General features: G+C 39.0%; 40 non-coding genes and 7 pseudogenes across 40 annotated transcripts; all 47 read right to left on the reverse strand.

The window, feature by feature from the left end:
* Positions 1-246: 246 nt before the first annotated feature.
* On the reverse strand, positions 247-365 carry LOC146023840 (5S ribosomal RNA). The gene has a single exon (XR_014453243.1). It is a non-coding gene; the product is annotated as a 5S ribosomal RNA (ribosomal RNA).
* Positions 366-711: 346 nt separating this feature from the next.
* LOC146024423 (5S ribosomal RNA) lies at positions 712-830 on the reverse strand. Its single transcript, XR_014453805.1, has one exon. It is a non-coding gene; the product is annotated as a 5S ribosomal RNA (ribosomal RNA).
* A 344-nt stretch (positions 831-1174) lies between these two features.
* LOC146025009 (5S ribosomal RNA) lies at positions 1175-1293 on the reverse strand (annotated as a pseudogene).
* A 345-nt stretch (positions 1294-1638) lies between these two features.
* Positions 1639-1757, reverse strand: LOC146024178 (5S ribosomal RNA). The gene has a single exon (XR_014453569.1). It is a non-coding gene; the product is annotated as a 5S ribosomal RNA (ribosomal RNA).
* Positions 1758-2103: 346 nt separating this feature from the next.
* Positions 2104-2222, reverse strand: LOC146024826 (5S ribosomal RNA; annotated as a pseudogene).
* A 345-nt stretch (positions 2223-2567) lies between these two features.
* Positions 2568-2686, reverse strand: LOC146024180 (5S ribosomal RNA). Its single transcript, XR_014453571.1, has one exon. It is a non-coding gene; the product is annotated as a 5S ribosomal RNA (ribosomal RNA).
* A 346-nt stretch (positions 2687-3032) lies between these two features.
* On the reverse strand, positions 3033-3151 carry LOC146022108 (5S ribosomal RNA). Its single transcript, XR_014451576.1, has one exon. It is a non-coding gene; the product is annotated as a 5S ribosomal RNA (ribosomal RNA).
* A 345-nt stretch (positions 3152-3496) lies between these two features.
* LOC146022109 (5S ribosomal RNA) lies at positions 3497-3615 on the reverse strand. Its single transcript, XR_014451577.1, has one exon. It is a non-coding gene; the product is annotated as a 5S ribosomal RNA (ribosomal RNA).
* A 346-nt stretch (positions 3616-3961) lies between these two features.
* Positions 3962-4080, reverse strand: LOC146023083 (5S ribosomal RNA). The gene has a single exon (XR_014452513.1). It is a non-coding gene; the product is annotated as a 5S ribosomal RNA (ribosomal RNA).
* Positions 4081-4424: 344 nt separating this feature from the next.
* LOC146023929 (5S ribosomal RNA) lies at positions 4425-4544 on the reverse strand. The gene has a single exon (XR_014453329.1). It is a non-coding gene; the product is annotated as a 5S ribosomal RNA (ribosomal RNA).
* A 346-nt stretch (positions 4545-4890) lies between these two features.
* Positions 4891-5009, reverse strand: LOC146021559 (5S ribosomal RNA). The gene has a single exon (XR_014451039.1). It is a non-coding gene; the product is annotated as a 5S ribosomal RNA (ribosomal RNA).
* Positions 5010-5355: 346 nt separating this feature from the next.
* On the reverse strand, positions 5356-5474 carry LOC146024827 (5S ribosomal RNA; annotated as a pseudogene).
* Positions 5475-5820: 346 nt separating this feature from the next.
* LOC146022449 (5S ribosomal RNA) lies at positions 5821-5939 on the reverse strand. The gene has a single exon (XR_014451906.1). It is a non-coding gene; the product is annotated as a 5S ribosomal RNA (ribosomal RNA).
* A 344-nt stretch (positions 5940-6283) lies between these two features.
* On the reverse strand, positions 6284-6402 carry LOC146025539 (5S ribosomal RNA). Its single transcript, XR_014454198.1, has one exon. It is a non-coding gene; the product is annotated as a 5S ribosomal RNA (ribosomal RNA).
* Positions 6403-6747: 345 nt separating this feature from the next.
* LOC146023841 (5S ribosomal RNA) lies at positions 6748-6866 on the reverse strand. The gene has a single exon (XR_014453244.1). It is a non-coding gene; the product is annotated as a 5S ribosomal RNA (ribosomal RNA).
* A 346-nt stretch (positions 6867-7212) lies between these two features.
* Positions 7213-7331, reverse strand: LOC146024424 (5S ribosomal RNA). The gene has a single exon (XR_014453806.1). It is a non-coding gene; the product is annotated as a 5S ribosomal RNA (ribosomal RNA).
* A 344-nt stretch (positions 7332-7675) lies between these two features.
* LOC146025010 (5S ribosomal RNA) lies at positions 7676-7794 on the reverse strand (annotated as a pseudogene).
* Positions 7795-8139: 345 nt separating this feature from the next.
* LOC146024181 (5S ribosomal RNA) lies at positions 8140-8258 on the reverse strand. The gene has a single exon (XR_014453572.1). It is a non-coding gene; the product is annotated as a 5S ribosomal RNA (ribosomal RNA).
* Positions 8259-8604: 346 nt separating this feature from the next.
* On the reverse strand, positions 8605-8723 carry LOC146024828 (5S ribosomal RNA; annotated as a pseudogene).
* Positions 8724-9068: 345 nt separating this feature from the next.
* LOC146024183 (5S ribosomal RNA) lies at positions 9069-9187 on the reverse strand. The gene has a single exon (XR_014453573.1). It is a non-coding gene; the product is annotated as a 5S ribosomal RNA (ribosomal RNA).
* A 346-nt stretch (positions 9188-9533) lies between these two features.
* Positions 9534-9652, reverse strand: LOC146022110 (5S ribosomal RNA). Its single transcript, XR_014451578.1, has one exon. It is a non-coding gene; the product is annotated as a 5S ribosomal RNA (ribosomal RNA).
* A 345-nt stretch (positions 9653-9997) lies between these two features.
* LOC146023423 (5S ribosomal RNA) lies at positions 9998-10116 on the reverse strand. The gene has a single exon (XR_014452842.1). It is a non-coding gene; the product is annotated as a 5S ribosomal RNA (ribosomal RNA).
* A 346-nt stretch (positions 10117-10462) lies between these two features.
* On the reverse strand, positions 10463-10581 carry LOC146023084 (5S ribosomal RNA). Its single transcript, XR_014452514.1, has one exon. It is a non-coding gene; the product is annotated as a 5S ribosomal RNA (ribosomal RNA).
* Positions 10582-10925: 344 nt separating this feature from the next.
* On the reverse strand, positions 10926-11045 carry LOC146023930 (5S ribosomal RNA). Its single transcript, XR_014453330.1, has one exon. It is a non-coding gene; the product is annotated as a 5S ribosomal RNA (ribosomal RNA).
* Positions 11046-11391: 346 nt separating this feature from the next.
* On the reverse strand, positions 11392-11510 carry LOC146022450 (5S ribosomal RNA). The gene has a single exon (XR_014451907.1). It is a non-coding gene; the product is annotated as a 5S ribosomal RNA (ribosomal RNA).
* A 346-nt stretch (positions 11511-11856) lies between these two features.
* LOC146024425 (5S ribosomal RNA) lies at positions 11857-11975 on the reverse strand. Its single transcript, XR_014453807.1, has one exon. It is a non-coding gene; the product is annotated as a 5S ribosomal RNA (ribosomal RNA).
* Positions 11976-12319: 344 nt separating this feature from the next.
* On the reverse strand, positions 12320-12438 carry LOC146025140 (5S ribosomal RNA; annotated as a pseudogene).
* Positions 12439-12783: 345 nt separating this feature from the next.
* On the reverse strand, positions 12784-12902 carry LOC146024522 (5S ribosomal RNA). Its single transcript, XR_014453899.1, has one exon. It is a non-coding gene; the product is annotated as a 5S ribosomal RNA (ribosomal RNA).
* A 346-nt stretch (positions 12903-13248) lies between these two features.
* Positions 13249-13367, reverse strand: LOC146023276 (5S ribosomal RNA). Its single transcript, XR_014452699.1, has one exon. It is a non-coding gene; the product is annotated as a 5S ribosomal RNA (ribosomal RNA).
* A 345-nt stretch (positions 13368-13712) lies between these two features.
* LOC146022111 (5S ribosomal RNA) lies at positions 13713-13831 on the reverse strand. The gene has a single exon (XR_014451579.1). It is a non-coding gene; the product is annotated as a 5S ribosomal RNA (ribosomal RNA).
* A 346-nt stretch (positions 13832-14177) lies between these two features.
* LOC146024001 (5S ribosomal RNA) lies at positions 14178-14296 on the reverse strand. Its single transcript, XR_014453399.1, has one exon. It is a non-coding gene; the product is annotated as a 5S ribosomal RNA (ribosomal RNA).
* A 344-nt stretch (positions 14297-14640) lies between these two features.
* Positions 14641-14759, reverse strand: LOC146025143 (5S ribosomal RNA). Its single transcript, XR_014454072.1, has one exon. It is a non-coding gene; the product is annotated as a 5S ribosomal RNA (ribosomal RNA).
* A 346-nt stretch (positions 14760-15105) lies between these two features.
* LOC146022717 (5S ribosomal RNA) lies at positions 15106-15224 on the reverse strand. Its single transcript, XR_014452161.1, has one exon. It is a non-coding gene; the product is annotated as a 5S ribosomal RNA (ribosomal RNA).
* A 346-nt stretch (positions 15225-15570) lies between these two features.
* On the reverse strand, positions 15571-15689 carry LOC146022452 (5S ribosomal RNA). The gene has a single exon (XR_014451909.1). It is a non-coding gene; the product is annotated as a 5S ribosomal RNA (ribosomal RNA).
* A 346-nt stretch (positions 15690-16035) lies between these two features.
* Positions 16036-16154, reverse strand: LOC146024426 (5S ribosomal RNA). Its single transcript, XR_014453808.1, has one exon. It is a non-coding gene; the product is annotated as a 5S ribosomal RNA (ribosomal RNA).
* A 344-nt stretch (positions 16155-16498) lies between these two features.
* On the reverse strand, positions 16499-16617 carry LOC146025020 (5S ribosomal RNA; annotated as a pseudogene).
* A 345-nt stretch (positions 16618-16962) lies between these two features.
* Positions 16963-17081, reverse strand: LOC146024184 (5S ribosomal RNA). The gene has a single exon (XR_014453574.1). It is a non-coding gene; the product is annotated as a 5S ribosomal RNA (ribosomal RNA).
* A 346-nt stretch (positions 17082-17427) lies between these two features.
* Positions 17428-17546, reverse strand: LOC146023931 (5S ribosomal RNA). Its single transcript, XR_014453331.1, has one exon. It is a non-coding gene; the product is annotated as a 5S ribosomal RNA (ribosomal RNA).
* A 344-nt stretch (positions 17547-17890) lies between these two features.
* Positions 17891-18009, reverse strand: LOC146021639 (5S ribosomal RNA). The gene has a single exon (XR_014451117.1). It is a non-coding gene; the product is annotated as a 5S ribosomal RNA (ribosomal RNA).
* A 346-nt stretch (positions 18010-18355) lies between these two features.
* Positions 18356-18474, reverse strand: LOC146022995 (5S ribosomal RNA). The gene has a single exon (XR_014452428.1). It is a non-coding gene; the product is annotated as a 5S ribosomal RNA (ribosomal RNA).
* Positions 18475-18819: 345 nt separating this feature from the next.
* Positions 18820-18938, reverse strand: LOC146022112 (5S ribosomal RNA). Its single transcript, XR_014451580.1, has one exon. It is a non-coding gene; the product is annotated as a 5S ribosomal RNA (ribosomal RNA).
* Positions 18939-19285: 347 nt separating this feature from the next.
* LOC146023689 (5S ribosomal RNA) lies at positions 19286-19404 on the reverse strand. Its single transcript, XR_014453098.1, has one exon. It is a non-coding gene; the product is annotated as a 5S ribosomal RNA (ribosomal RNA).
* Positions 19405-19748: 344 nt separating this feature from the next.
* LOC146022312 (5S ribosomal RNA) lies at positions 19749-19867 on the reverse strand. The gene has a single exon (XR_014451775.1). It is a non-coding gene; the product is annotated as a 5S ribosomal RNA (ribosomal RNA).
* A 345-nt stretch (positions 19868-20212) lies between these two features.
* On the reverse strand, positions 20213-20331 carry LOC146023698 (5S ribosomal RNA). Its single transcript, XR_014453107.1, has one exon. It is a non-coding gene; the product is annotated as a 5S ribosomal RNA (ribosomal RNA).
* A 346-nt stretch (positions 20332-20677) lies between these two features.
* On the reverse strand, positions 20678-20796 carry LOC146025541 (5S ribosomal RNA). The gene has a single exon (XR_014454200.1). It is a non-coding gene; the product is annotated as a 5S ribosomal RNA (ribosomal RNA).
* Positions 20797-21141: 345 nt separating this feature from the next.
* LOC146022113 (5S ribosomal RNA) lies at positions 21142-21260 on the reverse strand. The gene has a single exon (XR_014451581.1). It is a non-coding gene; the product is annotated as a 5S ribosomal RNA (ribosomal RNA).
* A 345-nt stretch (positions 21261-21605) lies between these two features.
* Positions 21606-21724, reverse strand: LOC146021729 (5S ribosomal RNA). The gene has a single exon (XR_014451206.1). It is a non-coding gene; the product is annotated as a 5S ribosomal RNA (ribosomal RNA).
* Positions 21725-21952: the final 228 nt, after the last annotated feature.

Consider the following 21952-nt stretch of genomic DNA (forward strand, 5'->3'; position numbering starts at 1 on the left):
TGGTAATGTAAAAAGACCTACAGGACATGATATTAGCAGGGGATCTTAAATTAAACTACTAAAGAGGCTCAACACTGTTTAGCTGCCAAAAGCAGTTGGAATTGGGCCTAAACAGTGTGGTAAGTCTTTAGGTGATGGCTATTGTGTATGTTTGACCTCTTCTAAATGTCTGTGCTGGCAATAAAAAGAAAAAGTTTCCAATTTAAATAGATAGAGAATAAAAACAATTTGCCAGTAATGTGAAAAAACCTACAGCAACTGGTGTTCCCATGTGGTCTCCCACCCAAGTACTAACCAGGCCCAACACTGCTTAGCTTCCAAGATCAGATGAGATTGGGCCTATCCAATGTGGTATGGCTGTAGGTGAGATACATGCACTTTTTTGCCCTCTTCTACTTCTATCACCAGGTAAGCTAATAAAAAAGTTTCCTAACTGTTTTGGCTTAATGAAAAAAATCATGTTTTGGTAATGTAAAAAGACCTACAGGACATGATATTAGCAGGGGATCTTAAATGAAACTACTAAAGAGGCTCATACACTGTTTAGCTTCCAAAAGCAGTTGGAATTGGGCCTAAACAGTGTGGTAAGTCTTTAGGTGATGGCTATTGTGTCTGTTTGACCTCTTCCAAATGTCTGTACTGGCAATAAAAAGAAAAAGTTTCCAATTTAAATAGCTAGAGAATAAAAACAATTTGCCAGTAATGTGAAAAAACCTACAGCACCAGGTGTTCCCATGTGGTCTCCCACCCAAGTACTAACCAGGACCAACACTGCTTAGCTTCCAAGATCAGACGAGATTGGGCCTATCCAATGTGGTATGGCTGTAGGGGAGGTACATGCCCTTTTTTGCCCTCTTCTCTTCTATCACCAGGTAAGCTAATAAAAAAGCTTCCTAACTGTTTTTGCTTACTGAAAAAAATCATGTGTTGGTAATGTAAAAAGACCTACAGGACATGATATTAGCAGGGGATCTAAAATTAAACTACTAAAGAGGCTCAACACTGTTTAGCTGCCAAAAGCAGTTGGAATTGGGCCTAAACAGTGTGGTAAGTCTTTAGGTGATGGCTATTGTGTCTGTTTGAGCTCTTACAAATGTCTCTACAGGCAATAAAAAGAAAAAGTTTCCAATTTAAATAGCTAGAGAATAAAAACAATTTGCCAGTAATGTGAAAAAACCTACAGCACCTGGTGTTCGCATGTGGTCTCCCACCCAAATACTAACCAGGCCCAACACTGCTTAGCTTCCAAGATAAGACGAGATTGGGCATATCCAATGTAGTATGGCTGTAGGTGAGATACAGGCACTTTTTTGCCCTCTTCTACTTCTATCACCAGGTAAGCTAATAAAAAAGTTTTGTAACTGTTTTTGCTTACTGAAAAAAATCATGTGTTGGCAATGTAAAAAGACCTACAGGACATGATATTAGCAGGGGATCTTAAATTAAACTACTAAAGAGGCTCAACACTGTTTTGCTGCCAAAAGCAGTTGGAATTGGGCCTAAACAGTGTGGTAAGTCTTTAGGTGATGGCTATTGTGTATGTTTGACCTCTTCTAAATGTCTGTGCTGGCAATAAAAAGAAAAAGTTTCCAATTTAAATAGATAGAGAATAAAAACAATTTGCCAGTAATGTTAAAAAACCTACAGCAACTGGTGTTCCCATGTGGTCTCCCACCCAAGTACTAACCAGGCCCAACACTGCTTAGCTTCCAAGATCAGACGAGATTGGGCCTATCCAATGTGGTATGGCTGTAGGTGAGATACATGCACTTTTTTGCCCTCTTCTACTTCTATCACCAGGTAAGCTAATAAAAAAGTTTCGTAACTGTTTTGGCTTAATGAAAAAAATCATGTTTTGGTAATGTAAAAAGACCTACAGGACATGATATTAGCAGGGGATCTTAAATGAAACTACTAAAGAGGCTCATACACTGTTTAGCTGCCAAAAGCAGTTGGAATTGGGCCTAAACAGTGTGGTAAGTCTTTAGGTGATGGCTATTGTGTCTGTTTGAGCTCTTACAAATGTCTCTACAGGCAATAAAAAGAAAAAGTTTCCAATTTAAATAGCTAGAGAATAAAAACAATTTGCCAGTAATGTGAAAAAACCTACAGCACCTGGTGTTCCCATGTGGTCTCCCACCCAAATACTAACCAGGCCCAACACTGCTTAGCTTCCAAGATAAGACGAGATTGGGCATATCCAATGTAGTATGGCTGTAGGTGAGATACAGGCACTTTTTTGCCCTCTTCTACTTCTATCACCAGGTAAGCTAATAAAAAAGTTTTGTAACTGTTTTTGCTTACTGAAAAAAATCATGTGTTGGCAATGTAAAAAGACCTACAGGACATGATATTAGCAGGGGATCTTAAATTAAACTACTAAAGAGGCTCAACACTGTTTAGCTGCCAAAAGCAGTTGGAATTGGGCCTAAACAGTGTGGTAAGTCTTTAGGTGATGGCTATTGTGTATGTTTGACCTCTTCTAAATGTCTGTGCTGGCAATAAAAAGAAAAAGTTTCCAATTTAAATAGATAGAGAATAAAAACAATTTGCCAGTAATGTGAAAAAACCTACAGCAACTGGTGTTCCCATGTGGTCTCCCACCCAAGTACTAACCAGGCCCAACACTGCTTAGCTTCCAAGATCAGACGAGATTGGGCCTATCCAATGTGGTATGGCTGTAGGTGAGATACATGCACTTTTTTGCCCTCTTCTACTTCTATCACCAGGTAAGCTAATAAAAAAGTTTCCTAACTGTTTTGGCTTAATGAAAAAAATCATGTTTTGGTAATGTAAAAAGACCTACAGGACATGATATTAGCAGGGGATCTTAAATGAAACTACTAAAGAGGCTCATACACTGTTTAGCTGCCAAAAGCAGTTGGAATTGGGCCTAAACAGTGTGGTAAGTCTTTAGGTGATGGCTATTGTGTCTGTTTGAGCTCTTACAAATGTCTCTACAGGCAATAAAAAGAAAAAGTTTCCAATTTAAATAGCTAGAGAATAAAAACAATTTGCCAGTAATGTGAAAAAACCTACAGCACCTGGTGTTCCCATGTGGTCTCCCACCCAAGTACTAACCAGGCCCAACACTGCTTAGCTTCCAAGATCAGACGAGATTGGGCCTATCCAATGTGGTATGGCTGTAGGTGAGATACATGCTCTTTTTTGCCCTCTTCTCTTCTATCACCAGGTAAGCTAATAAAAAAGCTTCCTAACTGTTTTTGCTTACTGAAAAAAATCATGTTTTGGTAATGTAAAAAGACCTACAGGACATGATATTAGCAGGGGATCTTAAATGAAACTACTAAAGAGGCTCATACACTGTTTAGCTGCCAAAAGCAGTTGGAATTGGGCCTAAACAGTGTGGTAAGTCTTTAGGTGATGGCTATTGTGTCTGTTTGAGCTCTTACAAATGTCTCTACAGGCAATAAAAAGAAAAAGTTTCCAATTTAAATAGCTAGAGAATAAAAACAATTTGCCAGTAATGTGAAAAAACCTACAGCACCTGGTGTTCCCATGTGGTCTCCCACCCAAGTACTAACCAGGCCCAACACTGCTTAGCTTCCAAGATCAGACGAGATTGGGCCTATCCAATGTGGTATGGCTGTAGGTGAGATACATGCACTTTTTTGCCCTCTTCTACTTCTATCACCAGGTAAGCTAATAAAAAAGTTTCCTAACTGTTTTGGCTTAATGAAAAAAATCATGTTTTGGTAATGTAAAATGACCTACAGGACATGATATTAGCAGGGGATCTTAAATGAAACTACTAAAGAGGCTCATACACTGTTTAGCTGCCAAAAGCAGTTGGAATTGGGCCTAAACAGTGTGGTAAGTCTTTAGGTGATGGCTATTGTGTCTGTTTGAGCTCTTACAAATGTCTCTACAGGCAATAAAAAGAAAAAGTTTCCAATTTAAATAGCTAGAGAATAAAAACAATTTGCCAGTAATGTGAAAAAACCTACAGCACCTGGTGTTCCCATGTGGTCTCCCACCCAAGTACTAACCAGGCCCAACACTGCTTAGCTTGCAAGATCAGACGAGATTGGGCATATCCAATGTGGTATGGCTGTAGGTGAGATACATGCTCTTTTTTGACCTCTTCTCTTCTATCACCAGGTAAGCTAATAAAAAAGTTTCGTAACTGTTTTTGCTTACTGAAAAAAATCATGTGTTGGTAATGTAAAAAGACCTACAGGACATGATATTAGCAGGGGATCTTAAATTAAACTACTAAAGAGGCTCAACACTGTTTAGCTGCCAAAAGCAGTTGGAATTGGGCCTAAACAGTGTGGTAAGTCTTTAGGTGATGGCTATTGTGTCTGTTTGACCTCTTACAAATGTCTCTACAGGCAATAAAAAGAAAAAGTTTCCAATTTAAATAGCTAGAGAATAAAAACAATTTGCCAGTAATGTGAAAAAACCTACAGCACCTGGTGTTCCCATGTGGTCTCCCACCCAAGTACTAAACAAGGCCCAACACTGCTTAGCTTCCAAGATCAGACGAGATTGGGCATATCCAATGTGGTATGGCTGTAGGTGAGATGCAGGCACTTTTTTGCCCTCTTCTACTTCTATCACCAGGTAAGCTAATAAAAAAGTTTCGTAACTGTTTTTGCTTACTGAAAAAAATCATGTGTTGGTAATGTAAAAAGACCTACAGGACATGATATTAGCAGGGGATCTTAAATGAAACTACTAAAGAGGCTCATACACTGTTTAGCTGCCAAAAGCAGTTGGAATTGGGCCTAAACAGTGTGGTAAGTCTTTAGGTGATGGCTATTGTGTCTGTTTGACCTCTTCCAAATGTCTGTACTGGCAATAAAAAGAAAAAGTTTCCAATTTAAATAGCTAGAGAATAAAAACAATTTGCCAGTAATGTGAAAAAACCTACAGCACCAGGTGTTCCCATGTGGTCTCCCACCCAAGTACTAACCAGGCCCAACACTGCTTAGCTTCCAAGATCAGATGAGATTGGGCCTATCCAATGTGGTATGGCTGTAGGTGAGATGCATGCACTTTTTTGCCCTCTTCTACTTCTATCACCAGGTAAGCTAATAAAAAAGTTTCCTAACTGTTTTGGCTTAATGAAAAAAATCATGTTTTGGTAATGTAAAAAGACCTACAGGACATGATATTAGCAGGGGATCTTAAATGAAACTACTAAAGAGACTCATACACTGTTTAGCTGCCAAAAGCAGTTGGAATTGGGCCTAAACAGTGTGGTAAGTCTTTAGGTGATGGCTATTGTGTCTGTTTGACCTCTTCCAAATGTCTGTACTGGCAATAAAAAGAAAAAGTTTCCAATTTAAATAGCTAGAGAATAAAAACAATTTGCCATTAATGTGAAAAAACCTACAGCACCTGGTGTTCCCATGTGGTCTCCCACCCAAATACTAACCAGGCCCAACACTGCTTAGCTTCCAAGATAAGACGAGATTGGGCATATCCAATGTAGTATGGCTGTAGGTGAGATACAGGCACTTTTTTGCCCTCTTCTACTTCTATCACCAGGTAAGCTAATAAAAAAGTTTTGTAACTGTTTTTGCTTACTGAAAAAAATCATGTGTTGGCAATGTAAAAAGACCTACAGGACATGATATTAGCAGGGGATCCTAAATTAAACTACTAAAGAGGCTCATACACTGTTTAGCTGCCAAAAGCAGTTGGAATTGGGCCTAAACAGTGTGGTAAGTCTTTAGGTGATGGCTATTGTGTCTGTTTGACCTCTTCCAAATGTCTGTACTGGCAATAAAAAGAAAAAGTTTCCAATTTAAATAGCTAGAGAATAAAAACAATTTGCCAGTAATGTGAAAAAACCTACAGCACCAGGTGTTCCCATGTGGTCTCCCACCCAAGTACTAACCAGGCCCAACACTGCTTAGCTTCCAAGATCAGACGAGATTGGGCCTATCCAATGTGGTATGGCTGTAGGTGAGATACATGCTCTTTTTTGCCCTCTTCTCTTCTATCACCAGGTAAGCTAATAAAAAAGCTTCCTAACTGTTTTTGCTTACTGAAAAAAATCATGTGTTGGTAATGTAAAAAGACCTACAGGACATGATATTAGCAGGGGATCTTAAATTAAACTACTAAAGAGGCTCAACACTGTTTAGCTGCCAAAAGCAGTTGGAATTGGGCCTAAACAGTGTGGTAAGTCTTTAGGTGATGGCTATTGTGTCTGTTTGACCTCTTACAAATGTCTCTACAGGCTATAAAAAGAAAAAGTTTCCAATTTAAATAGCTAGAGAATAAAAACAATTTGCCAGTAATGTGAAAAAACCTACAGCACCTGGTGTTCCCATGTGGTCTCCCACCTAAGTACTAACCAGGCCCAACACTGCTTAGCTTCCAAGATCAGACGAGATTGGGCATATCCAATGTGGTATGGCTGTAGGTGAGATACAGGCACTTTTTTGCCCTCTTCTACTTCTATCACCAGGTAAGCTAATAAAAAAGTTTCCTAACTGTTTTGGCTTAATGAAAAAAATCATGTTTTGGTAATGTAAAAAGACCTACAGGACATGATATTAGCAGGGGATCTTAAATTAAACTACTAAAGAGGCTCAACACTGTTTAGCTGCCAAAAGCAGTTGGAATTGGGCCTAAACAGTGTGGTAAGTCTTTAGGTGATGGCTATTGTGTATGTTTGACCTCTTCTAAATGTCTGTGCTGGCAATAAAAAGAAAAAGTTTCCAATTTAAATAGATAGAGAATAAAAACAATTTGCCAGTAATGTGAAAAAACCTACAGCAACTGGTGTTCCCATGTGGTCTCCCACCCAAGTACTAACCAGGCCCAACACTGCTTAGCTTCCAAGATCAGATGAGATTGGGCCTATCCAATGTGGTATGGCTGTAGGTGAGATACATGCACTTTTTTGCCCTCTTCTACTTCTATCACCAGGTAAGCTAATAAAAAAGTTTCCTAACTGTTTTGGCTTAATGAAAAAAATCATGTTTTGGTAATGTAAAAAGACCTACAGGACATGATATTAGCAGGGGATCTTAAATGAAACTACTAAAGAGGCTCATACACTGTTTAGCTTCCAAAAGCAGTTGGAATTGGGCCTAAACAGTGTGGTAAGTCTTTAGGTGATGGCTATTGTGTCTGTTTGACCTCTTCCAAATGTCTGTACTGGCAATAAAAAGAAAAAGTTTCCAATTTAAATAGCTAGAGAATAAAAACAATTTGCCAGTAATGTGAAAAAACCTACAGCACCAGGTGTTCCCATGTGGTCTCCCACCCAAGTACTAACCAGGACCAACACTGCTTAGCTTCCAAGATCAGACGAGATTGGGCCTATCCAATGTGGTATGGCTGTAGGGGAGGTACATGCCCTTTTTTGCCCTCTTCTCTTCTATCACCAGGTAAGCTAATAAAAAAGCTTCCTAACTGTTTTTGCTTACTGAAAAAAATCATGTGTTGGTAATGTAAAAAGACCTACAGGACATGATATTAGCAGGGGATCTAAAATTAAACTACTAAAGAGGCTCAACACTGTTTAGCTGCCAAAAGCAGTTGGAATTGGGCCTAAACAGTGTGGTAAGTCTTTAGGTGATGGCTATTGTGTCTGTTTGAGCTCTTACAAATGTCTCTACAGGCAATAAAAAGAAAAAGTTTCCAATTTAAATAGCTAGAGAATAAAAACAATTTGCCAGTAATGTGAAAAAACCTACAGCACCTGGTGTTCGCATGTGGTCTCCCACCCAAATACTAACCAGGCCCAACACTGCTTAGCTTCCAAGATAAGACGAGATTGGGCATATCCAATGTAGTATGGCTGTAGGTGAGATACAGGCACTTTTTTGCCCTCTTCTACTTCTATCACCAGGTAAGCTAATAAAAAAGTTTTGTAACTGTTTTTGCTTACTGAAAAAAATCATGTGTTGGCAATGTAAAAAGACCTACAGGACATGATATTAGCAGGGGATCTTAAATTAAACTACTAAAGAGGCTCAACACTGTTTTGCTGCCAAAAGCAGTTGGAATTGGGCCTAAACAGTGTGGTAAGTCTTTAGGTGATGGCTATTGTGTATGTTTGACCTCTTCTAAATGTCTGTGCTGGCAATAAAAAGAAAAAGTTTCCAATTTAAATAGATAGAGAATAAAAACAATTTGCCAGTAATGTTAAAAAACCTACAGCAACTGGTGTTCCCATGTGGTCTCCCACCCAAGTACTAACCAGGCCCAACACTGCTTAGCTTCCAAGATCAGACGAGATTGGGCCTATCCAATGTGGTATGGCTGTAGGTGAGATACATGCACTTTTTTGCCCTCTTCTACTTCTATCACCAGGTAAGCTAATAAAAAAGTTTCGTAACTGTTTTGGCTTAATGAAAAAAATCATGTTTTGGTAATGTAAAAAGACCTACAGGACATGATATTAGCAGGGGATCTTAAATGAAACTACTAAAGAGGCTCATACACTGTTTAGCTGCCAAAAGCAGTTGGAATTGGGCCTAAACAGTGTGGTAAGTCTTTAGGTGATGGCTATTGTGTCTGTTTGAGCTCTTACAAATGTCTCTACAGGCAATAAAAAGAAAAAGTTTCCAATTTAAATAGCTAGAGAATAAAAACAATTTGCCAGTAATGTGAAAAAACCTACAGCACCTGGTGTTCCCATGTGGTCTCCCACCCAAATACTAACCAGGCCCAACACTGCTTAGCTTCCAAGATAAGACGAGATTGGGCATATCCAATGTAGTATGGCTGTAGGTGAGATACAGGCACTTTTTTGCCCTCTTCTACTTCTATCACCAGGTAAGCTAATAAAAAAGTTTTGTAACTGTTTTTGCTTACTGAAAAAAATCATGTGTTGGCAATGTAAAAAGACCTACAGGACATGATATTAGCAGGGGATCTTAAATTAAACTACTAAAGAGGCTCAACACTGTTTAGCTGCCAAAAGCAGTTGGAATTGGGCCTAAACAGTGTGGTAAGTCTTTAGGTGATGGCTATTGTGTATGTTTGACCTCTTCTAAATGTCTGTGCTGGCAATAAAAAGAAAAAGTTTCCAATTTAAATAGATAGAGAATAAAAACAATTTGCCAGTAATGTGAAAAAACCTACAGCAACTGGTGTTCCCATGTGGTCTCCCACCCAAGTACTAACCAGGCCCAACACTGCTTAGCTTCCAAGATCAGACGAGATTGGGCCTATCCAATGTGGTATGGCTGTAGGTGAGATACATGCACTTTTTTGCCCTCTTCTACTTCTATCACCAGGTAAGCTAATAAAAAAGTTTCCTAACTGTTTTGGCTTAATGAAAAAAATCATGTTTTGGTAATGTAAAAAGACCTACAGGACATGATATTAGCAGGGGATCTTAAATGAAACTACTAAAGAGGCTCATACACTGTTTAGCTGCCAAAAGCAGTTGGAATTGGGCCTAAACAGTGTGGTAAGTCTTTAGGTGATGGCTATTGTGTCTGTTTGAGCTCTTACAAATGTCTCTACAGGCAATAAAAAGAAAAAGTTTCCAATTTAAATAGCTAGAGAATAAAAACAATTTGCCAGTAATGTGAAAAAACCTACAGCACCTGGTGTTCCCATGTGGTCTCCCACCCAAGTACTAACCAGGCCCAACACTGCTTAGCTTCCAAGATCAGACGAGATTGGGCCTATCCAATGTGGTATGGCTGTAGGTGAGATACATGCTCTTTTTTGCCCTCTTCTCTTCTATCACCAGGTAAGCTAATAAAAAAGCTTCCTAACTGTTTTTGCTTACTGAAAAAAATCATGTTTTGGTAATGTAAAAAGACCTACAGGACATGATATTAGCAGGGGATCTTAAATGAAACTACTAAAGAGGCTCATACACTGTTTAGCTGCCAAAAGCAGTTGGAATTGGGCCTAAACAGTGTGGTAAGTCTTTAGGTGATGGCTATTGTGTCTGTTTGAGCTCTTACAAATGTCTCTACAGGCAATAAAAAGAAAAAGTTTCCAATTTAAATAGCTAGAGAATAAAAACAATTTGCCAGTAATGTGAAAAAACCTACAGCACCTGGTGTTCCCATGTGGTCTCCCACCCAAGTACTAACCAGGCCCAACACTGCTTAGCTTTCAAGATCAGACGAGATTGGGCCTATCCAATGTGGTATGGCTGTAGGTGAGATACATGCACTTTTTTGCCCTCTTCTACTTCTATCACCAGGTAAGCTAATAAAAAAGTTTCTTAACTGTTTTGGCTTAATGAAAAAAATCATGTTTTGGTAATGTAAAATGACCTACAGGACATGATATTAGCAGGGGATCTTAAATGAAACTACTAAAGAGGCTCATACACTGTTTAGCTGCCAAAAGCAGTTGGAATTGGGCCTAAACAGTGTGGTAAGTCTTTAGGTGATGGCTATTGTGTCTGTTTGAGCTCTTACAAATGTCTCTACAGGCAATAAAAAGAAAAAGTTTCCAATTTAAATAGCTAGAGAATAAAAACAATTTGCCAGTAATGTGAAAAAACCTACAGCACCTGGTGTTCCCATGTGGTCTCCCACCCAAGTACTAACCAGGCCCAACACTGCTTAGCTTGCAAGATCAGACGAGATTGGGCATATCCAATGTGGTATGGCTGTAGGTGAGATACATGCTCTTTTTTGACCTCTTCTCTTCTATCACCAGGTAAGCTAATAAAAAAGTTTCGTAACTGTTTTTGCTTACTGAAAAAAATCATGTGTTGGTAATGTAAAAAGACCTACAGGACATGATATTAGCAGGGGATCTTAAATTAAACTACTAAAGAGGCTCAACACTGTTTAGCTGCCAAAAGCAGTTGGAATTGGGCCTAAACAGTGTGGTAAGTCTTTAGGTGATGGCTATTGTGTCTGTTTGACCTCTTACAAATGTCTCTACAGGCAATAAAAAGAAAAAGTTTCCAATTTAAATAGCTAGAGAATAAAAACAATTTGCCAGTAATGTGAAAAAACCTACAGCACCTGGTGTTCCCATGTGGTCTCCCACCCAAGTACTAAACAAGGCCCAACACTGCTTAGCTTCCAAGATCAGACGAGATTGGGCATATCCAATGTGGTATGGCTGTAGGTGAGATGCAGGCACTTTTTTGCCCTCTTCTACTTCTATCACCAGGTAAGCTAATAAAAAAGTTTCGTAACTGTTTTTGCTTACTGAAAAAAATCATGTGTTGGTAATGTAAAAAGACCTACAGGACATGATATTAGCAGGGGATCTTAAATGAAACTACTAAAGAGGCTCATACACTGTTTAGCTGCCAAAAGCAGTTGGAATTGGGCCTAAACAGTGTGGTAAGTCTTTAGGTGATGGCTATTGTGTCTGTTTGACCTCTTCCAAATGTCTGTACTGGCAATAAAAAGAAAAAGTTTCCAATTTAAATAGCTAGAGAATAAAAACAATTTGCCAGTAATGTGAAAAAACCTACAGCACCAGGTGTTCCCATGTGGTCTCCCACCCAAGTACTAACCAGGCCCAACACTGCTTAGCTTCCAAGATCAGACGAGATTGGGCCTATCCAATGTGGTATGGCTGTAGGTGAGATGCATGCACTTTTTTGCCCTCTTCTACTTCTATCACCAGGTAAGCTAATAAAAAAGTTTCCTAACTGTTTTGGCTTAATGAAAAAAATCATGTTTTGGTAATGTAAAAAGACCTACAGGACATGATATTAGCAGGGGATCTTAAATGAAACTACTAAAGAGACTCATACACTGTTTAGCTGCCAAAAGCAGTTGGAATTGGGCCTAAACAGTGTGGTAAGTCTTTAGGTGATGGCTATTGTGTCTGTTTGACCTCTTCCAAATGTCTGTACTGGCAATAAAAAGAAAAAGTTTCCAATTTAAATAGCTAGAGAATAAAAACAATTTGCCATTAATGTGAAAAAACCTACAGCACCAGGTGTTCCCATGTGGTCTCCCACCCAAGTACTAACCAGGACCAACACTGCTTAGCTTCCAAGATCAGACGAGATTGGGCCTATCCAATGTGGTATGGCTGTAGGGGAGATACATGCCCTTTTTTGCCCTCTTCTCTTCTATCACCAGGTAAGCTAATAAAAAAGCTTCCTAACTGTTTTTGCTTACTGAAAAAAATCATGTGTTGGTAATGTAAAAAGACCTACAGGACATGATATTAGCAGGGGATCTTAAATTAAACTACTAAAGAGGCTCAACACTGTTTAGCTGCCAAAAGCAGTTGAAATTGGGCCTAAACAGTGTGGTAAGTCTTTAGGTGATGGCTATTGTGTCTGTTTGAGCTCTTACAAATGTCTCTACAGGCAATAAAAAGAAAAAGTTTCCAATTTAAATAGCTAGAGAATAAAAACAATTTGCCAGTAATGTGAAAAAACCTACAGCACCTGGTGTTCCCATGTGGTCTCCCACCCAAATACTAACCAGCCCCAACACTGCTTAGCTTCCAAGATAAGACGAGATTGGGCATATCCAATGTAGTATGGCTGTAGGTTAGATACAGGCACTTTTTTGCCCTCTTCTACTTCTATCACCAGGTAAGCTAATAAAAAAGTTTTGTAACTGTTTTTGCTTACTGAAAAAAATCATGTGTTGGCAATGTAAAAAGACCTACAGGACATGATATTAGCAGGGGATCCTAAATTAAACTACTAAAGAGGCTCAACACTGTTTAGCTGCCAAAAGCAGTTGGAATTGGGCCTAAACAGTGTGGTAAGTCTTTAGGTGATAACTATTGTGTATGTTTGACCTCTTCTAAATGTCTGTGCTGGCAATAAAAATAAAAAGTTTCCAATTTAAATAGATAGAGAATAAAAACAATTTGCCAGTAATGTGAAAAAACCTACAGCAACTGGTGTTCCCATGTGGTCTCCCACCCAAGTACTAACCAGGCCCAACACTGCTTAGCTTCCAAGATCAGACGAGATTGGGCCTATCCAATGTGGTATGGCTGCAGGTGAGATACATGCACTTTTTTGCCCTCTTCTACTTCTATCACCAGGTAAGCTAATAAAAAAGTTTCCTAACTGTTTTGGCTTAATGAAAAAAATCATGTTTTGGTAATGTAAAAAGACCTACAGGACATGATATTAGCAGGGGATCTTAAATGAAACTACTAAAGAGGCTCATACACTGTTTAGCTGCCAAAAGCAGTTGGAATTGGGCCTAAACAGTGTGGTAAGTCTTTAGGTGATGGCTATTGTGTCTGTTTGAGCTCTTACAAATGTCTCTACAGGCAATAAAAAGAAAAAGTTTCCAATTTAAATAGCTAGAGAATAAAAACAATTTGCCAGTAATGTGAAAAAACCTACAGCACCTGGTGTTCCCATGTGGTCTCCCACCCAAGTACTAACCAGGCCCAACACTGCTTAGCTTCCAAGATCAGACGAGATTGGGCCTATCCAATGTGGTATGGCTGTTGGTGAGATACATGCTCTTTTTTGCCCTCTTCTCTTCTATCACCAGGTAAGCTAATAAAAAAGCTTCCTAACTGTTTTTGCTTACTGAAAAAAATCATGTTTTGGTAATGTAAAAAGACCTACAGGACATGATATTAGCAGGGGATCTTAAATGAAACTACTAAAGAGGCTCATACACTGTTTAGCTGCCAAAAGCAGTTGGAATTGGGCCTAAACAGTGTGGTAAGTCTTTAGGTGATGGCTATTGTGTCTGTTTGAGCTCTTACAAATGTCTCTACAGGCAATAAAAAGAAAAAGTTTCCAATTTAAATAGCTAGAGAATAAAAACAATTTGCCAGTAATGTGAAAAAACCTACAGCACCTGGTGTTCCCATGTGGTCTCCCACCCAAGTACTAACCAGGCCCAACACTGCTTAGCTTCCAAGATCAGACGAGATTGGGCCTATCCAATGTGGTATGGCTGTAGGTGAGATACATGCACTTTTTTGCCCACTTCTACTTCTATCACCAGGTAAGCTAATAAAAAAGTTTCCTAACTGTTTTGGCTTAATGAAAAAAATCATGTTTTGGTAATGTAAAAAGACCTACAGGACATGATATTAGCAGGGGATCTTAAATGAAACTACTAAAGAGGCTCATACACTGTTTAGCTGCCAAAAGCAGTTGGAATTGGGCCTAAACAGTGTGGTAAGTCTTTAGGTGATGGCTATTGTGTCTGTTTGAGCTCTTACAAATGTCTCTACAGGCAATAAAAAGAAAAAGTTTCCAATTTAAATAGCTAGAGAATAAAAACAATTTGCCAGTAATGTGAAAAAACCTACAGCACCTGGTGTTCCCATGTGGTCTCCCACCCAAGTACTAACCAGGCCCAACACTGCTTAGCTTGCAAGATCAGACGAGATTGGGCCTATCCAATGTGGTATGGCTGTAGGTGAGGTACATGCTCTTTTTTGCCCTCTTCTCTCCTATCACCAGGTAAGCTAATAAAAAAGCTTCCTAACTGTTTTTGCTTACTGAAAAAAATCATGTGTTGGTAATGTAAAAAGACCTACAGGACATGATATTAGCAGGGGATCTTAAATTAAACTACTAAAGAGGCTCAACACTGTTTAGCTGCCAAAAGCAGTTGGAATTGGGCCTAAACAGTGTGGTAAGTCTTTAGGTGATGGCTATTGTGTCTGTTTGACCTCTTACAAATGTCTCTACAGGCAATAAAAAGAAAAAGTTTCCAATTTAAATAGCTAGAGAATAAAAACAATTTGCCAGTAATGTGAAAAAACCTACAGCACCTGGTGTTCCCATGTGGTCTCCCACCCAAGTACTAACCAGGCCCAACACTGCTTAGCTTCCAAGATCAGACGAGATTGGGCATATCCAATGTGGTATGGCTGTAGGTGAGATGCAGGCACTTTTTTGCCCTCTTCTACTTCTATCACCAGGTAAGCTAATAAAAAAGTTTCGTAACTGTTTTTGCTTACTGAAAAAAATCATGTGTTGGCAATGTAAAAAGACCTACAGGACATGATATTAGCAGGGGATCTTAAATGAAACTACTAAAGAGGCTCATACACTGTTGAGCTGCCAAAAGCAGTTGGAATTGGGCCTAAACAGTGTGGTAAGTCTTTAGGTGATGGCTATTGTGTCTGTTTGACCTCTTCCAAATGTCTGTACTGGCAATAAAAAGAAAAAGTTTCCAATTTAAATAGCTAGAGAATAAAAACAATTTGCCAGTAATGTGAAAAAACCTACAGCACCTGGTGTTCCCATGTGGTCTCCCACCCAAGTACTAACCAGGCCCAACACTGCTTAGCTTCCAAGATCAGATGAGATTGGGCATATCCAATGTGGTATGGCTTTAGGTGAGACACAGTCACTTTTTTGCCCTCTTCTACTTCTATCACCAGGTAAGCTAATAAAAAAGTTTCCTAACTGTTTTGGCTTAATGAAAAAAATCATGTTTTGGTAATGTAAAAAGACCTACAGGACATGATATTAGCAGGGGATCTTAAATGAAACTACTAAAGAGGCTCATACACTGTTTAGCTGCCAAAAGCAGTTGGAATTGGGCCTAAACAGTGTGGTAAGTCTTTAGGTGATGGCTATTGTGTCTGTTTTACCTCTTCCAAATGTCTGTACTGGCAATAAAAAGAAAAAGTTTCCAATTTAAATAGCTAGAGAATAAAAACAATTTGCCAGTAATGTGAAAAAACCTACAGCACCAGGTGTTCCCATGTGGTCTCCCACCCAAGTACTAACCAGGCCCAACACTGCTTAGCTTCCAAGATCAGACGAGATTGGGCCTATCCAATGTGGTATGGCTGTAGGTGAGATGCATGCACTTTTTTGCCCTCTTCTACTTCTATCACCAGGTAAGCTAATAAAAAAGTTTCCTAACTGTTTTGGCTTAATGAAAAAAATCATGTTTTGGTAATGTAAAAAGACCTACAGGACATGATATTAGCAGGGGATCTTAAATGAAACTACTAAAGAGACTCATACACTGTTTAGCTGCCAAAAGCAGTTGGAATTGGGCCTAAACAGTGTGGTAAGTCTTTAGGTGATGGCTATTGTGTCTGTTTGACCTCTTCCAAATGTCTGTACTGGCAATAAAAAGAAAAAGTTTCCAATTTAAATAGCTAGAGAATAAAAACAATTTGCCATTAATGTGAAAAAACCTACAGCACCAGGTGTTCCCATGTGGTCTCCCACCCAAGTACTAACCAGGACCAACACTGCTTAGCTTCCAAGATCAGACGAGATTGGGCCTATCCAATGTGGTATGGCTGTAGGGGAGATACATGCCCTTTTTTGCACTCTTCTCTTCTATCACCAGGTAAGCTAATAAAAAAGCTTCCTAACTGTTTTTGCTTACTGAAAAAAATCATGTGTTGGTAATGTAAAAAGACCTACAGGACATGATATTAGCAGGGGATCTTAAATTAAACTACTAAAGAGGCTCAACACTGTTTAGCTGCCAAAAGCAGTTGAAATTGGGCCTAAACAGTGTGGTAAGTCTTTAGGTGATGGCTATTGTGTCTGTTTGAGCTCTTACAAATGTCTCTACAGGCAATAAAAAGAAAAAGTTTCCAATTTAAATAGCTAGAGAATAAAAACAATTTGCCAGTAATGTGAAAAAACCTACAGCACCTGGTGTTCCCATGTGGTCTCCCACCCAAATACTAACCAGGCCCAACACTGCTTAGCTTCCAAGATAAGACGAGATTAGGCATATCCAATGTAGTATGGCTGTAGGTGAGATACAGGCACTTTTTTGCCCTCTTCTACTTCTATCACCAGGTAAGCTAATAAAAAAGTTTTGTAACTGTTTTTGCTTACTGAAAAAAATCATGTGTTGGCAATGTAAAAAGACCTACAGGACATGATATTAGCAGGGGATCTTAAATTAAACTACTAAAGAGGCTCAACACTGTTTAGCTGCCAAAAGCAGTTGGAATTGGGCCTAAACAGTGTGGTAAGTCTTTAGGTGATAACTATTGTGTATGTTTGACCTCTTCTAAATGTCTGTGCTGGCAATAAAAAGAAAAAGTTTCCAATTTAAATAGATAGAGAATAAAAACAATTTGCCAGTAATGTGAAAAAACCTACAGCAACTGGTGTTCCCATGTGGTCTCCCACCCAAGTACTAACCAGGCCCAACACTGCTTAGCTTCCAAGATCAGACGAGATTGGGCCTATCCAATGTGGTATGGCTGTAGGTGAGATACATGCACTTTTTTGCCCTCTTCTACTTCTATCACCAGGTAAGCTAATAAAAAAGTTTCCTAACTGTTTTGGCTTAATGAAAAAAATAATGTTTTGGTAATGTAAAAAGACCTACAGGACATGATATTAGCAGGGGATCTTAAATGAAACTACTAAAGAGGCTCATACACTGTTTAGCTGCCAAAAGCAGTTGGAATTGGGCCTAAACAGTGTGGTAAGTCTTTAGGTGATGGCTATTGTGTCTGTTTGAGCTCTTACAAATGTCTCTACAGACAATAAAAAGAAAAAGTTTCCAATTTAAATAATTAGAGAATAAAAACAATTTGCCAGTAATGTGAAAAAACCTACAGCACCTGCTGTTCCCGTGTGGTCTCCCACCCAAGTACTAACCAGGCCCAACACTGCTTAGCTTCCAAGATCAGACGAGATTGGGCCTATCCAATGTGGTATGGCTGTAGGTGAGATAACTGCTCTTTTTTGCCCTCTTCTCTTCTATCACCAGGTAAGCTAATAAAAAAGCTTCCTAACTGTTTTTGCTTACTGAAAAAAATCATGTGTTGGTAATGTAAAAAGACCTACAGGACATGATATTAGCAGGGGATCTTAAATTAAACTACTAAAGAGGCTCAACACTGTTTAGCTGCCAAAAGCAGTTGGAATTGGGCCTAAACAGTGTGGTAAGTCTTTAGGTGATGGCTATTGTGTCTGTTTGACCTCTTACAAATGTCTCTACAGGCAATAAAAAGAAAAAGTTTCCAATTTAAATAGCTAGAGAATAAAAACAATTTGCCAGTAATGTGAAAAAACCTACAGCACCTGTTGTTCCCATGTGGTCTCCCACCCAAGTACTAACCAGGCCCAACACTGCTTAGCTTCCAAGATCAGACGAGATTGGGCATATCCAATGTGGTATGGCTGTAGGTGAGATACAGGCACTTTTTTGCCCTCTTCTACTTCTATCACCAGGTAAGCTAATAAAAAAGTTTCGTAACTGTTTTTGCTTACTGAAAAAAATCATGTGTTGGCAATGTAAAAAGACCTACAGGACATGATATTAGCAGGGGATCTTAAATTAAACTACTAAAGAGGCTCATACACTGTTTAGCTGCCAAAAGCAGTTGGAATTGGGCCTACACAGTGTGGTAAGTCTTTAGGTGATTGCTATTGTGTCTGTTTGACCTCTTCCAAATGTCTGTACTGGCAATAAAAAGAAAAAGTTTCCAATTTAAATAGCTAGAGAATAAAAACAATTTGCCAGTAATGTTAAAAAACCTACAGCACCAGATGTTCCCATGTGGTCTCCCACCCAAGTACTAACCAGGCCCAACACTGCTTAGCTTCCAAGATCAGACGAGATTGGGCCTATCCAATGTGGTATGGCTGTAGGTGAGATACATGCACTTTTTTGCCCTCTTCTACTTCTATCACCAGGTAAGCTAATAAAAAAGTTTCCTAACTGTTTTTGCTTACTGAACAAAATCATGTGTTGGCAATGTAAAAAGACCTACAGGACATGATATTAGCAGGGGATCTTAAATGAAACTACTAAAGAGGCTCAACACTGTTTAGCTGCCAAAAGCAGTTGGAATTGGGCCTAAACAGTGTGGTAAGTCTTTAGGTGATGGCTATTGTGTCTGTTTGACCTCTTCTAAATGTCTGTGCTGGCAATAAAAAGAAAAAGTTTCCAAATTAAATAGATAGAAAATAAAAACAATTTGCCAGTAATGTGAAAAAACCTACAGCACCTGGTGTTCCCATGTGGTCTCCCACCCAAGTACTAACCAGGCCCAACACTGCTTAGCTTCCAAGATCAGACGAGATTGGGCCTATCCAATGTGGTATGGCTGTAGGTGAGATACATGCACTTTTTTGCCCTCTTCTACTTCTATCACCAGGTAAGCTAATAAAAAAGTTTCCTAACTGTTTTGGCTTAATGGAAAAAAATCATGTTTTGGTAATGTAAAATGACCTACAGGACATGATATTAGCAGGGGATCTTAAATGAAACTACTATAGAGGCTCATACACTGTTTAGCTGCCAAAAGCAGTTGGAATTGGGCCTAAACAGTGTGGTAAGTCTTTAGGTGATGGCTATTGTGTCTGTTTGACCTCTTCCAAATGTCTGTACTGGCAATAAAAAGAAAAAGTTTCCAATTTAAATAGCTAGAGAATAAAAACAATTTGCCAGTAATGTGAAAAAACCTACAGCACCAGGTGTTCCCATGTGGTCTCCCACCCAAGTACTAACCAGGTCCAACACTGCTTAGCTGCCAAGATCAGACGAGATTGGGCCTATCCAATGTGGTATGGCTGTAGGTGAGATACGTGCTCTTTTTTGCCCTCTTCTCTTCTATCACCATGTAAGCTAATAAAAAAGCTTCCTAACTGTTTTTGCTTACTGAAAAAAATCATGTGTTGGTAATGTAAAAAGACCTACAGGACATTATATTAGCAGGGGATCTTAAATTAAACTACTAAAGAGGCTCAACACTGTTTAGCTGCCAAAAACAGTTGGAATTGGGCCTAAACAGTGTGGTAAGTCTTTAGGTGATGGCTATTGTGTCTGTTTGACCTCTTACAAATGTCTCTACAGGCAATAAAAAGAAAAAGTTTCCAATTTAAATAGCTAGAGAATAAAAACAATTTGCCAGTAATGTGAAAAAACCTACAGCACCTGGTGTTCCCATGTGGTCTCCCACCCAAGTACTAACCAGGCCCAACAATGCTTAGCTTCCAAGTTCAGACGAGATTGGGCATATCCAATGTGGTATGGCTGTAGGTGAGATACAGGCACTTTTTTGCCCTCTTCTACTTCTATCACCAGGTAAGCTAATAAAAAAGTTTCGTAACTGTTTTTGCTTACTGAAAAAAATCATGTGTTGGCAATGTAAAAAGACCTACAGGACATGATATTAGCAGGGGATCTTAAATTAAACTACTAAAGAGGCTCAACACTGTTTAGCTGCCAAAAGCAGTTGGAATTGGGCCTAAACAGTGTGGTAAGTCTTTAGGTGATGGCTATTGTGTATGTTTGACCTCTTCTAAATGTCTGTGCTGGCAATAAAAAGAAAAAGTTTCCAATTTAAATAGATAGAGAATAAAAACTATTTGCCAGTAATGTGAAAAAACCTACAGCACCTGGTGTTCCCATGTGGTCTCCCACCCAAGTACTAACCAGGCCCAACACTGCTTAGCTTTCAAGATCAGACGAGATTGGGCATATCCAATTTGGTATGGCTGTAGGTGAGATACATGCACTTTTTTGCCCTCTTCTACTTCTATCACCAGGTAAGCTAATAAAAAAGTTTCCTAACTGTTTTGGCTTAATGAAAAAAATCATATTTTGGTAATGTAAAAAGACCTACAGGACATGATATTAGCAGGGGATCTTAAATGAAACTACTAAAGAGGCTCATACACTGTTTAGCTGCCAAAAGCAGTTGGAATTGGGCCTAAACAGTGTGGTAAGTCTTTAGGTGATGGCTATTGTGTCTGTTTGACCTCTTCCAAATGTCTGTACTGGCAATAAAAAGAAAAAGTTTCCAATTTAAATAGCTAGAGAATAAAAACAATTTGCCAGTAATGTGAAAAAACCTACAGCACCAGGTGTTCCCATGTGGTCTCCCACCCAAGTACTAACCAGGCCCAACACTGCTTAGCTTCCAAGATCAGACGAGATTGGGCACATCCAATGTGGTATAGCTGTAGGTGAGATACAGGCACTTTTTTGCCCTCTTCTACTTCTATCACCAGGTAAGATTATAAAAAAGTTTCGTAACTGTTTTTGCTTACTGAAAAAAATCATGTGTTGGCAATGTAAAAAGACCTACAGGACATGATATTAGCAGGGGATCTTAAATTAAACTACTAAAGAGGCTCAACACTGTTTAGCTGCCAAAAGCAGTTGGAATTGGGCCTAAACAGTGTGGTAAGTCTTTAGGTGATGGCTATTGTGTATGTTTGACCTCTTCTAAATGTCTGTGCTGGCAATAAAAAGAAAAAGTTTCCAATTTAAATAGATAGAGAATAAAAACAATTTGCCAGTAATGTGAAAAAACCTACAGCACCTGGTGTTCCCATGTGGTCTCCCACCCAAGTACTAACCAGGCCCAACACTGCTTAGCTTCCAAGATCAGACGAGATTGGGCCTATCCAATGTGGTATGGCTGTAGGTGAGATACAGGCACTTTTTTGCCCTCTTCTACTTCTATCACCAGGTAAGCTAATAAAAAAGTTTCGTAACTGTTTTTGCTTACTGAAAAAAATCATGTGTTGGCAATGTAAAAAGACCTACAGGACATGATATTAGCAGGGGATCTTAAATTAAACTACTAAAGAGGCTCAACACTGTTTAGCTGCCAAAAGCAGTTGGAATTGGGCCTAAACAGTGTGGTAAGTCTTTAGGTGATGGCTATTGTGTCTGTTTGACCTCTTACAAATGTCTCTACAGGCAATAAAAAGAAAAAGTTTCCAATTTAAATAGATAGAGAATAAAAACAATTTGCCAGTAATGTGAAAAAATCTACAGCACCTGGTGTTCCCATGTGGTCTCCCACCCAAGTACTAACCAGGCCCAACACTGCTTAGCTTCCAAGATCAGACGAGATTGGGCATATCCAATGTGGTATGGCTGTAGGTGAGATACAGGCACTTTTTTGCCCTCTTCTACTTCTATTACCAGGTAAGCTAATAAAAAAGTTTCCTAACTGTTTTTGCTTACTGAAAAAAATCATGTGTTGGCAATGTAAAAAGACCTACAGGACATGATATTAGCAGGGGATCTTAAATTAAACTACTAAAGAGGCTCAACACTGTTTAGCTGCCAAAAGCAGTTGGAATTGGACCTAAACAGTGTGGTAAGTCTTT

This window comes from Crinia signifera, chromosome 7, assembly GCF_055691185.1.
Source record: "Crinia signifera chromosome 7, ASM5569118v1, whole genome shotgun sequence".
Lineage (NCBI taxonomy): Eukaryota > Metazoa > Chordata > Amphibia > Anura > Myobatrachidae > Crinia > Crinia signifera.